The 17,679-nt window shown below is 31.9% G+C and overlaps 1 protein-coding gene across 4 annotated transcripts in view; it reads right to left on the bottom strand.

Moving 5' to 3' along the window:
• Positions 1–17,679, bottom strand: part of dzip1l (DAZ interacting zinc finger protein 1-like) — a 300,747-nt gene that overhangs the window by 101,222 nt on the left and 181,846 nt on the right. The gene's annotated exons all lie outside the window — the stretch shown is intronic.

Raw genomic sequence — 17,679 nt, forward strand, 5'->3', positions numbered from 1 at the left:
GTTGGATCTGGAATGGCAATAAAAAAGGAAAGTTGGATCTGGAATGGTAATTTAAAAAGGGGAAGTTGGATCTGGAATGGGAATTTAAAAAAGGAAAGTTGGTTCTGGAATGGGAATTTTAAAAATAGGAAAGTTGGATCTGGAATGGGAACTTAAAAAATGAAAGTTGGATCTGGAATGGTAAAAAGAAGGAAAGTTGGATCTGGAATGGAAATAAAAAGGGAAAGTTGGATCTGGAATGGTTAAAAAAAGGGGAAAGTTGGATCTGGAATGGTAATAAAAAGGGAAAGTTGGATCTGGAATGGGAATAAAAAAGGGAAAGTTGGATCTGGAATGGGAATAAAAAAGGGAAAGTTGGATCTGTAATTGTAATAAAAAGGGAAAGGAGGATCTGTAAAGCTAATAAAAAATGGAAAGGAGGATCTGGAATGCGAATAAAAAGGAAAGTTCGATCTGGAATGGTAATAAAAAAGGGAAAGTTGGATCTGGAATGGTAGTAAAAAAAGGGAAAGTTGGATCTGGAATGGTAAAAAGAAGGAAAGTTGGATCTGGAATGGTAATAAAAAGGAAAGTTGGATCTGGAATGATAATAAAAAGGAAATTTGGATCTGGAATGGTAAAAAAAGGAAAAGTTGGATATGGAATCGTATAAAAAAGGAAAGTTGGATCTGGAATGGTAATAAAAAAGGAAAGTTGGATCTGGAATGATAATTTAAAAAAGGAAATTTGGATCTGGAATGGTAAAAAAAAGGAAAAGTTGGGTCTGGAATCGTATAAAAAAGGAAAGTTGGATCTGGAATGGTAATAAAAAAGGGAAAGTTGGATCTGGAATGGGAATAAAAAGGAAAGTTGGATCTGGAATGATAATTTTAAAAAGGAAATTTGGATCTGGAATGGTAAAAAAAAGGAAAAGTTGGATCTGGAATCGTATAAAAAAGGAAAGTTGGATCTGGAATGGTAATAAAAAAAGGGAAGTTGGATCTGGAATGGTAACAAAAAGGAAAGTTGGATCTGGAATGATAATAAAAAAGGAAAGTTGGATCTGGAATGGTAAAAAAAAGGAAAGTTGGATCTGGAATGATAATTTTAAAAAGGAAATTTGGATCTGGAATGGTAAAAAAAAGGAAAAGTTGGATCTGGAATCGTATAAAAAAGGAAAGTTGGATCTGGAATGGTAAAAAAAGGAAAGTTGGATCTGGTATGATAATAAAAAAAGGAAATTTGGTTCTGGAATCGTAAGAAAAAAGGAACGTTGGATCTGGAATGGTAATAAAAAAGGAAAGTTGGTTCTGGAATGGTAATAAAAAGGAAAAGTTGGATCTGTAATGGTAAAAAAAAGGAAAGTTGGATCTGGAATGGTAATAAAAAGGAACGTTGGATCTGGAATGGTTAAAAAAAGGAAAGTTGGATCTGGAATGGTAATAAAATAGGAAAGTTGGATCTGGAATGGTTAAAAAAAAAAGGAAATTTGGATCTGGAATGGTAATAAAAAAAAGGAAATTTCGATCTGGAATGGTAATAATAAAGGAAATTTAGATCTGGAATGGTCAAAAAAAAGGAAATTTGGATCTGGAATGGTAAAAAAAAAGGAAAGTTGTATCTGGAATGGTAAAAAAGAAGGAAATTTGGATCTGGAATGGTAAAAAAAAAAGGAAAAGTTGGATCTGGAATGGTAAAAAAGAAGGAAAGTTGGATCTGGAATGGTAATAAAAAGGAACGTTGGATCTGGAATGGTTAAAAAAAGGAAAGTTGGATCTGGAATGGTAATAAAATAGGAAAGTTGGATCTGGAATGGTTAAAAAAAAGGAAATTTGGATCTGGAATGGTAATAAAAAAAAGGAAATTTCGATCTGGAATGGTAATAATAAAGGAAATTTAGATCTGGAATGGTCAAAAAAAAGGAAATTTGGATCTGGAATGGTAAAAAAAAGGAAAGTTGGATCTGGAATGGTAAAAAAGAAGGAAATTTGGATCTGGAATGGTAATAAAAAGGAACGTTGGATCTGGAATGGTTAAAAAAAGGAAAGTTGGATCTGGAATGGTAATAAAAAGGAACGTTGGATCTGGAATGGTTAAAAAAAGGAAAGTTGGTTCTGGAATGGTAATAAAAAGGAAAAGTTGGATCTGTAATGGTAAAAAAAAGGAAAGTTGGATCTGGAATGGTAATAAATAGGAACGTTGGATCTGGAATGGTTAAAAAAAGGAAAGTTGGATCTGGAATGGTAATAAAATAGGAAAGTTGGATCTGGAATGGTTAAAAAAAGGAAATTTGGATCTGGAATGGTAATAAAAAAAAGGAAATTTCGATCTGGAATGGTAATAATAAAGGAAATTTAGATCTGGAATGGTCAAAAAAAAGGAAATTTGGATCTGGAATGGTAAAAAAAAAGGAAAGTTGGATCTGGAATGGTAAAAAAGAAGGAAATTTGGATCTGGAATGGTAAAAAAAAAGGAAAAGTTGGATCTGGAATGGTAAAAAAGAAGGAAAGTTGGATCTGGAATGGTAATAAAAAGGAACGTTGGATCTGGAATGGTTAAAAAAAGGAAAGTTGGATCTGGTATGGTAATAAAATAGGAAAGTTGGATCTGGAATGGTTAAAAAAAAGGAAATTTGGATCTGGAATGGTAATTAAAAAAAAGGAAATTTCGATCTGGAATGGTAATAATAAAGGAAATTTAGATCTGGAATGGTAAAAAAAAAAGGAAATTTGGATCTGGAATGGTAAAAAAAAAAGGAAAGTTGGATCTGGAATGGTAAAAAAGAAGGAAATTTGGATCTGGAATGGTAAAAAAAAAGGAAAAGTAGGATCTGGAATGGTAAAAAATAAGCAAAGTTGGATCTGGAATGGTAATAAAAAGGAACGTTGGATCTGGAATGGTTAAAAAAAGGAAAGTTGGATCTGGAATGGTAATAAAATAGGAAAGTTGGATCTGGAATGGTTAAAAAAAAGGAAATTTGGATCTGGAATGGTAATAAGAAAAAGGAAATTTCGATCTGGAATGGTAATAATAAAGGAAATTTAGATCTGGAATGGTCAGAAAAAGGAAATTTGGATCTGGAATGGTAAAAAAAAGGAAAGTTGGATCTGGAATGGTAAAAAAGAAGGAAATTTGGATCTGGAATGGTAAAAAAAAAAGGAAAAGTTGGATCTGGAATGGTAAAAAAGAAGGAAAGTTGGATCTGGAATGGTAATAAAAAGGAACGTTGGATCTGGAATGGTTAAAAAAAGGAAAGTTGGATCTGTAATGGTAATAAAAAGGAACGTTGGATCTGGAATGGTTAAAAAAAGGAAAGTTGGTTCTGGAATGGTAATAAAAAGGAAAAGTTGGATCTGTAATGGTAAAAAAAAGGAAAGTTGGATCTGGAATGGTAATAAAAAGGAACGTTGGATCTGGAATGGTTAAAAAAAGGAAAGTTGGATCTGGAATGGTAATAAAATAGGAAAGTTGGACCTGGAATGGTTAAAAAAAAGGAAATTTGGATCTGGAATGGTAATAAAAAAAAGGAAATTTCGATCTGGAATGGTAATAATAAAGGAAATTTAGATCTGGAATGGTCAAAAAAAAGGAAATTTGGATCTGGAATGGTAAAAAAAAAGGAAAGTTGGATCTGGAATGGTAAAAAAGAAGGAAATTTGGATCTGGAATGGTAAAAAAAAAAGGAAAGTTGGATCTGGAATGGTAAAAAAGAAGGAAATTTGGATCTGGAAAGGTAAAAAAAAAGGAAAAGTTGGATCTGGAATGGTAAAAAAGAAGGAAAGTTGGATCTGGAATGGTAATAAAAAGGAACGTTGGATCTGGAATGGTTAAAAAAAGGAAAGTTGGATCTGGAATAGTAATAAAATAGGAAAGTTGGATCTGGAATGGTTAAAAAAAGGAAATTTGGATCTGGAATGGTAATAAAAAACAAGGAAATTTCGATCTGGAATGGTAATAATAAAGGAAATTTAGATCTGGAATGGTTAAAAAAAAGGAAATTTGGATCTGGAATGGTAAAAAAAAGGAAAGTTGGATCTGGAATGGTAAAAAAGAAGGAAATTTGGATCTGAAATGGTAAAAAAAAAAGGAAAAGTTGGATCTGGAATGGTAAAAAATAAGGAAAGTTGGATCTGGAATGGTAATAAAATAGGAAAGTTGGATCTGGAATGGTTAAAAAAAAGGAAATTTGGATCTGGAATGGTAATAAAAAAAAGGAAATTTCGATCTGGAATGGTAATAATAAAGGAAATTTAGATCTGGAATGGTCAAAAAAAAGGAAATTTGGATCTGGAATGGTAAAAAAAAAACGAAAGTTGGATCTGGAATGGTAAAAAAGAAGGAAATTTGGATCTGGAATGGTAAAAAAAAAGGAAAAGTTGGATCTGGAATGGTAAAAAAGAAGGAAAGTTGGATCTGGAATGGTAATAAAAAGGAACGTTGGATCTGGAATGGTTAAAAAAAGGAAAGTTGGATCTGGAATGGTAATAAAATAGGAAAGTTGGATCTGGAATGGTTAAAAAAAAGGAAATTTGGATCTGGAATGGTAATAAAAAAAAGGAAATTTCGATCTGGAATGGTAATAATAAAGGAAATTTAGATCTGGAATGGTCAAAAAAAAGGAAATTTGGATCTGGAATGGTAAAAAAAAAGGAAAGTTGGATCTGGAATGGTAAAAAAGAAGGAAATTTGGATCTGGAATGGTAAAAAAAAGGAAAAGTTGGATCTGGAATGGTAAAAAAGAAGGAAAGTTGGATCTGGAATGGTAATAAAAAGGAACGTTGGATCTGGAATGGTTAAAAAAAGAAAGTTGGATCTGGAATGGTAACAAAATAGGAAAGTTGGATCTGGAATGGTTAAAAAAAAGGAAATTTGGATCTGGAATGGTAATAAAAAAAAGGAAATTTCGATCTGGAATGGTAATAATAAAGGAAATTTAGATCTGGAATGGTCAAAAAAAGGAAATTTGGATCTGGAATGGTAAAAAAAGGAAAGTTGGATCTGGAATGGTAAAAAAGAAGGAAATTTGGATCTGGAATGGTAAAAAAAAGGAAAAGTTGGATCTGGAATGGTAAAAAAGAAGGAAATTTGGATCTGGAATGGTAAAAAAAAGGAAATTAGAATCTGGAATGGTAATACAAAAGGGAAAGTTGGATCTGAAATGGTAAAAAAAAAGGAAAGTTGGATCTGGAATGGTAAAAAAGAAGGAAATTTGGATCTGGAATGGTAAAAAAAAAGGAAAAGTTGGATCTGGAATGGTAAAAAAGAAGGAACGTTGGATCTGGAATGGTTAAAAAAAGGAAAGTTGGATCTGGAATGGTAATAAAATAGGAAAGTTGGATCTGGAATGGTTAAAAAAAGTAAATTTGGATCTGGAATGGTAATAAAAAAAAGGAAATTTCGATCTGGAATGGTAATAATAAAGGAAATTTAGATCTGGAATGGTAAAAAAAAAGGACATTTGGATCTGGAATGGTAAAAAAAAAAGGAAAGTTGGATCTGGAATGGTAAAAAAGAAGGAAATTTGGATCTGGAATGGTAAAAAAAAGGAAAAGTTGGATCTGGAATGGTAAAAAATAAGGAAAGTTGGATCTGGAATGGTAATAAAAAGGAACGTTGGATCTGGAATGGTTAAAAAAAGGAAAGTTGGTTCTGGAATGGTAATAAAAAGGAAAAGTTGGATCTGTAATGGTAAAAAAAAGGAAATTTCGATCTGGAATGGTCAAAAAAAGGAAATTTGGATCTGGAATGGTAAAAAAAAGGAAAGTTGGATCTGGAATGGTAAAAAAGAAGGAAATTTGGATCTGGAATGGTAAAAGAAAAGGAAAAGTTGGATCTGGAATGGTAAAAAAGAAGGAAAGTTGGATCTGGAATGGTAATAAAAAGGAACGTTGGATCTGGAATGGTTAAAAAAAAGGAAATTTGGATCTGGAATGGTAATTAAAAAAAAGGAAATTTCGATCTGGAATGGTAATAATAAAGGAAATTTAGATCTGGAATGGTAAAAAAAAAGGAAATTTGGATCTGGAATGGTAAAAAAAAAGGAAAGTTGGATCTGGAATGGTAAAAAAGAAGGAAATTTGGATCTGGAATGGTAAAAAAAAAGGAAAAGTTGGATCTGGAATGGTAAAAAAGAAGGAAAGTTGGATCTGGAATGGTAATAAAAAGGAACGTTGGATCTGGAATGGTTAAAAAAAGGTAAGTTGGATCTGGAATGGTAATAAAATAGGAAAGTTGGATCTGGAATGGTTAAAAAAAAGGAAATTTGGATCTGGAATGGTAATAAAAAAAAGGAAATTTCGATCTGGAATGGTAATAATAAAGGAAATTTAGATCTGGAATGGTCAAAAAAAAGGAAATTTGGATCTGGAATGGTAAAAAAAAAAGGAAAGTTGGATCTGGAATGGTAAAAAAGAAGGAAATTTGGATCTGGAATGGTAAAAAAAAAGGAAAAGTTGGATCTGGAATGGTAAAAAATAAGCAAAGTTGGATCTGGAATGGTAATAAAAAGGAACGTTGGATCTGGAATGGTTAAAAAAAGGAAAGTTGGATCTGGAATGGTAATAAAATAGGAAAGTTGGATCTGGAATGGTTAAAAAAAAGGAAATTTGGATCTGGAATGGTAATAAAAAAAAGGAAATTTCGATCTGGAATGGTAATAATAAAGGAAATTTAGATCTGGAATGGTCAAAAAAAAGGAAATTTGGATCTGGAATGGTAAAAAAAAAGGAAAGTTGGATCTGGAATGGTAAAAAAGAAGGAAATTTGGATCTGGAATGGTAAAAAAAAAGGAAAAGTTGGATCTGGAATGGTAAAAAAGAAGGAAAGTTGGATCTGGAATGGTAATAAAAAGGAACGTTGGATCTGGAATGGTTAAAAAAAGGAAAGTTGGATCTGGAATGGTAATAAAAAGGAACGTTGGATCTGGAATGGTTAAAAAAAGGAAAGTTGGTTCTGGAATGGTAATAAAAAGGAAAAGTTGGATCTGTAATGGTAAAAAAAAGGAAAGTTGGATCTGGAATGGTAATAAAAAGGAACGTTGGATCTGGAATGGTTAAAAAAAGGAAAGTTGGATCTGGAATGGTAATAAAATAGGAAAGTTGGATCTGGAATGGTTAAAAAAAAGGAAATTTGGATCTGGAATGGTAATAAACAAAAGGAAATTTCGATCTGGAATGGTAAAAAAAAAGGAAAGTTGGATCTGGAATGGTAATAAAAAGGAACGTTGGATCTGGAATGGTTAAAAAAAGGAAAGTTGGATCTGGAATGGTAATAAAATAGGAAAGTTGGACCTGGAATGGTTAAAAAAAAGGAAATTTGGATCTGGAATGGTAATAAAAAAAAGGAAATTTTGATCTGGAATGGTAATAATAAAGGAAATTTAGATCTGGAATGGTAAAAAAAAAAGGAAATTTGGATCTGGAATGGTAAAAAAAAAGGAAATTTGGATCTGGAATGGTAAAAAAAAAGGAAAGTTGGATCTGGAATGGTAAAAAAGAAGGAAATTTGGATCTGGAATTGTTAAAAAAAGGAAAAGTTGGATCTGGAATGGTAAAAAACAAGGAAAGTTGGATCTGGAATGGTAATAAAAGGGAACGTTGGATCTGGAATTGTTAAAAAAAGGAAAGTTGGATCTGGAATGGTAATAAAAAGGAACGTTGGATCTAGAATGGTTAAACAAAGGAAAGTTGGATCTGGAATGGTAATAAAATAGGAAAGTTGGATCTGGAATGGTTAAAAAAAGGAAATTTGGATCTGGAATGGTAATTAAAAAAAGGACATTTAGATCTGGAATGGTCAAAAAAAAGGAAATTTGGATCTGGAATGGTAAAAAAAAAGGAAAGTTGGATCTGGAATGGTAAAAAAGAAGGAAATTTGGATCTGGAATGGTAAAAAAAAAGGAAAAGTTGGATCTGGAATGGTAAAAAAGAAGGAAAGTTGGATCTGGAATGGTAATAAAAAGGAACGTTGGATCTGGAATGGTTAAAAAAAAGGAAAGTTGGATCTGGAATGGTAATAAAATAGGAAAGTTGGATCTGGAATGGTTAAAAAAAAAGGAAATTTGGATCTGGAATGGTAATAAAAAAAAAGGACATTTCGATCTGGAATGGTAATAATAAAGGAAATTTAGATCTGGAATGGTCAAAAAAAAGGAAACTTGGATCTGGAATGGTAAAAAAAAGGAAAGTTGGATCTGGAATGGTAAAAAAGAAGGAAATTTGGATCTGGAATGGTAAAAAAAAAGGAAAAGTTGGATCTGGAATGGTAAAAAAGAAGGAAAGTTGGATCTGGAATGGTAATAAAAAGGAACGTTGGATCTGGAATGGTTAAAAAGGGAAAGTTGGATCTGGAATGGTAATAAAATAGGAAAGTTGGATCTGGAATGGTTAAAAAAAAGGAAATTTGGATCTGGAATGGTAATAAAAAAAAGGAAATTTCGATCTGGAATGGTAAAAAAAAGGAAAGTTGGATCTGGAATGGTAATAAAAAGGAACGTTGGATCTGGAATGGTTAAAAAAAGGAAAGTTGGTTCTGGAATGGTATTAAAAAGGAAAAGTTGGATCTGTAATGGTAAAAAAAAGGAAAGTTGGATCTGGAATGGTAATAAAAAGGAACGTTGGATCTGGAATGGTTAAAAAAAGGAAAGTTGGATCTGGAATGGTAATAAAATAGGAAAGTTGGACCTGGAATGGTTAAAAAAAAGGAAATTTGGATCTGGAATGGTAATAAAAAAAAGGAAATTTCGATCTGGAATGGTAATAATAAAGGAAATTTAGATCTGGAATGGTAAAAAAAAAAGGAAATTTGGATCTGGAATGGTAAAAAAAAAGGAAAGTTGGATCTGGAATGGTAAAAAAAAAGGAAAGTTGGATCTGGAATGGTAAAAAAGAAGGAAATTTGGATCTGGAATGGTAAAAAAAAGGAAAAGTTGGATCTGGAATGGTAAAAAACAAGGAAAGTTGGATCTGGAATGGTAATAAAAAGGAACGTTGGATCTGGAATTGTTAAAAAAAGGAAAGTTGGATCTGGAATGGTAATAAAAAGGAACGTTGGATCTAGAATGGTTAAACAAAGGAAAGTTGGATCTGGAATGGTAATAAAATAGGAAAGTTGGATCTGGAATGGTTAAAAAAAAGGAAATTTGGATCTGGAATGGTAATAAAAAAAAGGACATTTAGATCTGGAATGGTCAAAAAAAAGGAAATTTGGATCTGGAATGGTAAAAAAAAAGGAAAGTTGGATCTGGAATGGTTAAAAAAAGGAAAGTTGGATCTGGAATGGTAATAAAATAGGAAAGTTGGATCTGGAATGGTTAAAAAAAAGGAAATTTGGATCTGGAATGGTAATAAAAAAAAAGGACATTTCGATCTGGAATGGTAATAATAAAGGAAATTTAGATCTGGAATGGTCAAAAAAAAGGAAACTTGGATCTGGAATGGTAAAAAAAAAGGAAAGTTGGATCTGGAATGGTAAAAAAGAAGGAAATTTGGATCTGGAATGGTAAAAAAAAAGGAAAAGTTGGATCTGGAATGGTAAAAAAGAAGGAAAGTTGGATCTGGAATGGTAATAAAAAGGAACGTTGGATCTGGAATGGTTAAAAAGGGAAAGTTGGATCTGGAATGGTAATAAAATAGGAAAGTTGGATCTGGAATGGTTAAAAAAAAGGAAATTTGGATCTGGAATGGTAATAAAAAAAAGGAAATTTCGATCTGGAATGGTAAAAAAAAGGAAAGTTGGATCTGGAATGGTAATAAAAAGGAAAGTTGGATCTGGAATGGTTAAAAAAAGGAAAGTTGGTTCTGGAATGGTATTAAAAAGGAAAAGTTGGATCTGTAATGGTAAAAAAAAGGAAAGTTGGATCTGGAATGGTAATAAAAAGGAACGTTGGATCTGGAATGGTTAAAAAAAGGAAAGTTGGATCTGGAATGGTAATAAAATAGGAAAGTTGGACCTGGAATGGTTAAAAAAAAGGAAAGTTGGATCTGGAATGGTAAAAAAGAAGGAAATTTGGATCTGGAATGGTAATAAAAAAAAGGAAATTTCGATCTGGAATGGTAATAATAAAGGAAATTTAGATCTGGAATGGTAAAAAAAAAGGAAATTTGGATCTGGAATGGTAAAAAAAAAGGAAAGTTGGATCTGGAATGGTAAAAAAAAAGGAAAGTTGGATCTGGAATGGTAAAAAAGAAGGAAATTTGGATCTGGAATGGTAAAAAAAAGGAAAAGTTGGATCTGGAATGGTAAAAAACAAGGAAAGTTGGATCTGGAATGGTAATAAAAAGGAACGTTGGATCTGGAATTGTTAAAAAAAGGAAAGTTGGATCTGGAATGGTAATAAAAAGGAACGTTGGATCTAGAATGGTTAAACAAAGGAAAGTTGGATCTGGAATGGTAATAAAATAGGAAAGTTGGATCTGGAATGGTTAAAAAAAAGGAAATTTGGATCTGGAATGGTAATAAAAAAAAGGACATTTAGATCTGGAATGGTCAAAAAAAAGGAAATTTGGATCTGGAATGGTAAAAAAAAAGGAAAGTTGGATCTGGAATGGTTAAAAAAAGGAAAGTTGGATCTGGAATGGTAATAAAATAGGAAAGTTGGATCTGGAATGGTTAAAAAAAAGGAAATTTGGATCTGGAATGGTAATAAAAAAAAAGGACATTTCGATCTGGAATGGTAATAATAAAGGAAATTTAGATCTGGAATGGTCAAAAAAAAGGAAACTTGGATCTGGAATGGTAAAAAAAAAGGAAAGTTGGATCTGGAATGGTAAAAAAGAAGGAAATTTGGATCTGGAATGGTAAAAAAAAAGGAAAAGTTGGATCTGGAATGGTAAAAAAGAAGGAAAGTTGGATCTGGAATGGTAATAAAAAGGAACGTTGGATCTGGAATGGTTAAAAAGGGAAAGTTGGATCTGGAATGGTAATAAAATAGGAAAGTTGGATCTGGAATGGTTAAAAAAAAGGAAATTTGGATCTGGAATGGTAATAAAAAAAAGGAAATTTCGATCTGGAATGGTAAAAAAAAGGAAAGTTGGATCTGGAATGGTAATAAAAAGGAAAGTTGGATCTGGAATGGTTAAAAAAAGGAAAGTTGGTTCTGGAATGGTATTAAAAAGGAAAAGTTGGATCTGTAATGGTAAAAAAAAGGAAAGTTGGATCTGGAATGGTAATAAAAAGGAACGTTGGATCTGGAATGGTTAAAAAAAGGAAAGTTGGATCTGGAATGGTAATAAAATAGGAAAGTTGGACCTGGAATGGTTAAAAAAAAGGAAATTTGGATCTGGAATGGTAATAAAAAAAAGGAAATTTCGATCTGGAATGGTAATAATAAAGGAAATTTAGATCTGGAATGGTAAAAAAAAAAGGAAATTTGGATCTGGAATGGTAAAAAAAAAGGAAAGTTGGATCTGGAATGGTAAAAAAAAAGGCAAGTTGGATCTGGAATGGTAAAAAAGAAGGAAATTTGGATCTGGAATGGTAAAAAAAAGGAAAAGTTGGATCTGGAATGGTAAAAAATAAGGAAAGTTGGATCTGGAATGGTAATAAAAAGGAACGTTGGATCTGGAATTGTTAAAAAAAGGAAAGTTGGATCTGGAATGGTAATAAAAAGGAACGTTGGATCTAGAATGGTTAAAGAAAGGAAAGTTGGATCTGGAATGGTAATAAAATAGGAAAGTTGGATCTGGAATGGTTAAAAAAAAGGAAATTTGGATCTGGAATGGTAATAAAAAAAAGGAAATTTCGATCTGGAATGGTAATAATAAAGGAAATTTAGATCTGGAATGGTCAAAAAAAAGGAAATTTGGATCTGGAATGGTAAAAAAAAAGGAAAGTTGGATCTGGAATGGTAAAAAAGAAGGAAATTTGGATCTGGAATGGTAAAAAAAAAGGAAAGTTGGATCTGGAATGGTAAAAAAGAAGGAAAGTTGGATCTGGAATGGTAATAAAAAGGAACGTTGGATCTGGAATGGTTAAAAAAAAGGAAAGTTGGATCTGGAATGGTAATAAAATAGGAAAGTTGGATCTGGAATGGTTAAAAAAAAGGAAATTTGGATCTGGAATGGTAATAAAAAAAAGGAAATTTCGATCTGGAATGGTAATAATAAAGGAAATTTAGATCTGGAATGGTCAAAAAAAAGGAAATTTGGATCTGGAATGGTAAAAAAAAAGGAAAGTTGGATCTGGAATGGTAAAAAAGAAGGAAATTTGGATCTGGAATGGTAAAAAAAAAGGAAAAGTTGGATCTGGAATGGTAAAAAAGAAGGAAAGTTGGATCTGGAATGGTAATAAAAAGGAACGTTGGATCTGGAATGGTTAAAAAAGGAAAGTTGGATCTGGAATGGTAATAAAATAGGAAAGTTGGATCTGGAATGGTTAAAAAAAAGGAAATTTGGATCTGGAATGGTAATAAAAAAAAGGAAATTTCGATCTGGAATGGTAAAAAAAAAGGAAAGTTGGATCTGGAATGGTAATAAAAAGGAACGTTGGATCTGGAATGGTTAAAAAAAGGAAAGTTGGATCTGGAATGGTAATAAAATAGGAAAGTTGGACCTGTAATGGTTAAAAAAAAGGAAATTTGGATCTGGAATGGTAATAAAAAAAAGGAAATTTCGATCTGGAATGGTAATAATAAAGGAAATTTAGATCTGGAATGGTAAAAAAAAAGGAAATTTGGATCTGGAATGGTAAAAAAAAAGGAAAGTTGGATCTGGAATGGTAAAAAAAAAGGAAAGTTGGATCTGGAATGGTAAAAAAGAAGGAAATTTGGATCTGGAATGGTAAAAAAAAGGAAAAGTTGGATCTGGAATGGTAAAAAACAAGGAAAGTTGGATCTGGAATGGTAATAAAAAGGAACGTTGGATCTGGAATTGTTAAAAAAAGGAAAGTTGGATCTGGAATGGTAATAAAAAGGAACGTTGGATCTAGAATGGTTAAACAAAGGAAAGTTCGATCTGGAATGGTAATAAAATAGGAAAGTTGGATCTGGAATGGTTAAAAAAAAGGAAATTTGGATCTGGAATGGTAATAAAAAAAAGGACATTTCGATCTGGAATGGTCAAAAAAAAGGAAATTTGGATCTGGAATGGTAAAAAAAAAAAGGAAAGTTGGATCTGGAATGGTAAAAAAGAAGGAAATTTGGATCTGGAATGGTAATAAAAAAAAGGAAATTTCGATCTGGAATGGTAATAATAAAGGAAATTTAGATCTGGAATGGTCAAAAAAAAGGAAATTTGGATCTGGAATGGTAAAAAAAAAAGGAAAGTTGGATCTGGAATGGTAGAAAAGAAGGAAATTTGGATCTGGAATGGTAAAAAAAAGGAAAAGTTGGATCTGGAATGGTAAAAAAGAAGGAAAGTTGGATCTGGAATGGTAATAAAAAGGAACGTTGGATCTGGAATGGTTAAAAAAGGAAAGTTGGATCTGGAATGGTAATAAAATAGGAAAGTTGGATCTGGAATGGTTAAAAAAAAGGAAATTTGGATCTGGAATGGTAATAAAAAAAAGGAAATTTCGATCTGGAATGGTAAAAAAAAAGGAAAGTTGGATCTGGAATGGTAATAAAAAGGAACGTTGGATCTGGAATGGTTAAAAAAAGGAAAGTTGGATCTGGAATGGTAATAAAATAGGAAAGTTGGACCTGTAATGGTTAAAAAAAAGGAAATTTGGATCTGGAATGGTAATAAAAAAAAGGAAATTTCGATCTGGAATGGTAATAATAAAGGAAATTTAGATCTGGAATGGTAAAAAAAAAGGAAATTTGGATCTGGAATGGTAAAAAAAAAGGAAAGTTGGATCTGGAATGGTAAAAAAAAAGGAAAGTTGGATCTGGAATGGTAAAAAAGAAGGAAATTTGGATCTGGAATGGTAAAAAAAAGGAAAAGTTGGATCTGGAATGGTAAAAAACAAGGAAAGTTGGATCTGGAATGGTAATAAAAAGGAACGTTGGATCTGGAATTGTTAAAAAAAGGAAAGTTGGATCTGGAATGGTAATAAAAAGGAACGTTGGATCTAGAATGGTTAAACAAAGGAAAGTTCGATCTGGAATGGTAATAAAATAGGAAAGTTGGATCTGGAATGGTTAAAAAAAAGGAAATTTGGATCTGGAATGGTAATAAAAAAAAGGACATTTCGATCTGGAATGGTCAAAAAAAAGGAAATTTGGATCTGGAATGGTAAAAAAAAAGGAAAGTTGGATCTGGAATGGTAAAAAAGAAGGAAATTTGGATCTGGAATGGTAAAAAAAAAAGGAAAAGTAGGATCTGGAATGGTAAAAAATAAGCAAAGTTGGATCTGGAATGGTAATAAAAAGGAACGTTGGATCTGGAATGGTTAAAAAAAGGAAAGTTGGATCTGGAATGGTAATAAAATAGGAAAGTTGGATCTGGAATGGTTAAAAAAAAGGAAATTTGGATCTGGAATGGTAATAAAAAAAAAGGAAATTTCGATCTGGAATGGTAATAATAAAGGAAATTTAGATCTGGAATGGTAAAAAAAAAGGAAACTTGGATCTGGAATGGTAAAAAAAAAGGAAAGTTGGATCTGGAATGGTAAAAAAGAAGGAAATTTGGATCTGGAATGGTAAAAAAAAAGGAAAAGTTGGATCTGGAATGGTAAAAAAGAAGGAAAGTTGGATCTGGAATGGTAATAAAAAGGAACGTTGGATCTGGAATGGTTAAAAAGGGAAAGTTGGATCTGGAATGGTAATAAAATAGGAAAGTTGGATCTGGAATGGTTAAAAAAAAGGAAATTTGGATCTGGAATGGTAATAAAAAAAAGGAAATTTCGATCTGGAATGGTAAAAAAAAGGAAAGTTGGATCTGGAATGGTAATAAAAAGGAACGTTGGATCTGGAATGGTTATAAAAAAGGAAAGTTGGTTCTGGAATGGTAATAAAAAGGAAAAGTTGGATCTGTAATGGTAAAAAAAAGGAAAGTTGGATCTGGAATGGTAATAAAAAGGAACGTTGGATCTGGAATGGTTCAAAAAAGGAAAGTTGGATCTGGAATGGTAATAAAATAGGAAAGTTGGACCTGGAATGGTTAAAAAAAAGGTAATTTGGATCTGGAATGGTAATAAAAAAAAGGAAATTTCGATCTGGAATGGTAATAATAAAGGAAATTTAGATCTGGAATGGTCAAAAAAAAGGAAATTTGGATCTGGAATGGTAAAAAAAAAGGAAAGTTGGATCTGGAATGGTAAAAAAGAAGGAAATTTGGATCTGGAATGGTAAAAAAAAAAGGAAAGTTGGATCTGGAATGGTAAAAAAGAAGGAAATTTGGATCTGGAATGGTAAAAAAAGAGGAAAAATTGGATCTGGAATGGTAAAAAAGAAGGAAAGTTGGATCTGGAATGGTAATAAAAAGGAACGTTGGATCTGGAATGGTTAAAAAAAGGAAAGTTGGATCTGGAATGGTAATAAAATAGGAAAGTTGGATCTGGAATGGTTAAAAAAAAAGGAAATTTGGATCTGGAATGGTAATAAAAAAAAAGGAAATTTCGATCTGGAATGGTAAAAAAAAAGGAAAGTTGGATCTGGAATGGTAAAAAAGAAGGAAATTTGGATCTGGAATGGTAAAAAAAAAAGGAAAAGTTGGATCTGGAATGGTAAAAAATAAGGAAAGTTGGATCTGGAATGGTAACAATAAAGGAAATTTAGATCTGGAATGGTAAAAAAAAAGGAAATTTGGATCTGGAATGGTAAAAAAAAAAGGAAAGTTGGATCTGGAATGGTAAAAAAGAAGGAAATTTGGATCTGGAATGGTAAAAAAAAAGGAAAAGTTGGATCTGGAATGGTAAAAAATAAGGAAAGTTGGATCTGGAATGGTAATAAAAAGGAACGTTGGATCTGGAATGGTTAAAAAAAGGAAAGTTGGTTCTGGAATGGTAATAAAAAGGAAAAGTTGGATCTGTAATGGTAAAAAAAAGGAAAGTTGGATCTGGAATGGTAATAAAAAGGAACGTTGGATCTGGAATGGTTAAAAAAAGGAAAGTTGGATCTGGAATGGTAATAAAATAGGAAAGTTGGATCTGGAATGGTTAAAAAAAAGGAAATTTGGATCTGGAATGGTAATAAAAAAAAAGGAAATTTCGATCTGGAATGGTAATAATAAAGGAAATTTAGATCTGGAATGGTCAAAAAAAAGGAAATTTGGATCTGGAATGGTAAAAAAAAACGAAAGTTGGATCTGGAATGGTAAAAAATAAGGAACGTTGGATCTGGAATGGTAATAAAAAGGAACGTTGGATCTGGAATGGTTAAAAAAAGGAAAGTTGGATCTGGAATGGTAATAAAAAGGAACGTTGGATCTAGAATGGTTAAAGAAAGGAAAGTTGGATCTGGAATGGTAATAAAATAGGAAAGTTGGATCTGGAATGGTTAAAAAAAAGGAAATTTGGATCTGGAATGGTAATTAAAAAAAGGAAATTTCGATCTGGAATGGTAATAATAAAGGAAATTTAGATCTGGAATGGTCAAAAAAAAAGGAAATTTGGATCTGGAATGGTAAAAAAAAAAGGAAAGTTGGATCTGGAATGGTAAAAAAGAAGGAAATTTGGATCTGGAATGGTAAAAAAAAAGGAAAAGTTGGATCTGGAATGGTAAAAAAGAAGGAAAGTTGGATCTGGAATGGTAATAAAAAGGAACGTTGGATCTGGAATGGTTAAAAAAAGGAAAGTTGGATCTGGAATGATAATAAAATAGGAAAGTTGGATCTGGAATGGTTAAAAAAAAGGAAATTTGGATCTGGAATGGTAAAAAAAGGAAAGTTGGATCTGGAATGGTAAAAAAGAAGGAAATTTGGATCTGGAATGGTAAAAAAAAGGAAAAGTTGGATCTGGAATGGTAAAAAAGAAGGAAATTTGGATCTGGAATGGTAAAAAAAAGGAAATTAGAATCTGGAATGGTAATACAAAAGGGAAAGTTGGATCTGAAATGGTAGTAAAAAAGGGAAAGTTGGATCTGGAATGGTAATAAAAAAGGGAAAGTTGGATCTGGAATGGTAATAAAAAGGAAAGTTGGATCTGGAATGATAATTTAAAAAAGGAAATTTGGATCTGGAATGGTAAAAAAAAGGAAAAGTTGGATCTGGAATGGTAATAAAAAAGGGAAGTTGGATCTGGAATGGTAACAAAAAGGAAAGTTGGATCTGGAATGCTAATAAAAAGGAAAGTTGGATCTGGAATGAAAATAAACAAAAGGAAATTTGGATCTGGAATGGTAATAAAAAGGAAAAGTTGGATCTGGAATCGTAAAAAGAAGGAAAGTTGGATCTGGAATGGTAAAAAAGAAGGAAAGTTGGATCTGGAATGGTAATAAAAAGGAACGTTGGATCTGGAATGGTTAAAAAAAGGAAAGTTGGATCTGGAATGGTAATAAAATAGGAAAGTTGGATCTGGAATGGTTAAAAAAAGGAAATTTGGATCTGGAATGGTAATAAAAAAAAGGAAATTTCGATCTGGAATGGTAATAATAAAGGAAATTTAGATCTGGAATGGTCAAAAAAAAGGAAATTTGGATCTGGAATGGTAAAAAAAGGAAAGTTGGATCTGGAATGGTAAAAAAGAAGGAAATTTAGATCTGGAATGGTAAAAAAAAGGAAAAGTTGGATCTGGAATGGTAAAAAAGAAGGAAATTTGGATCTGGAATGGTAAAAAAAAGGAAATTAGAATCTGGAATGGTAATACAAAAGGGAAAGTTGGATC

The sequence above is a fragment of the Heptranchias perlo genome, chromosome 13 (genome assembly GCF_035084215.1).
Source record: "Heptranchias perlo isolate sHepPer1 chromosome 13, sHepPer1.hap1, whole genome shotgun sequence".
Taxonomy (NCBI): domain Eukaryota; kingdom Metazoa; phylum Chordata; class Chondrichthyes; order Hexanchiformes; family Hexanchidae; genus Heptranchias; species Heptranchias perlo.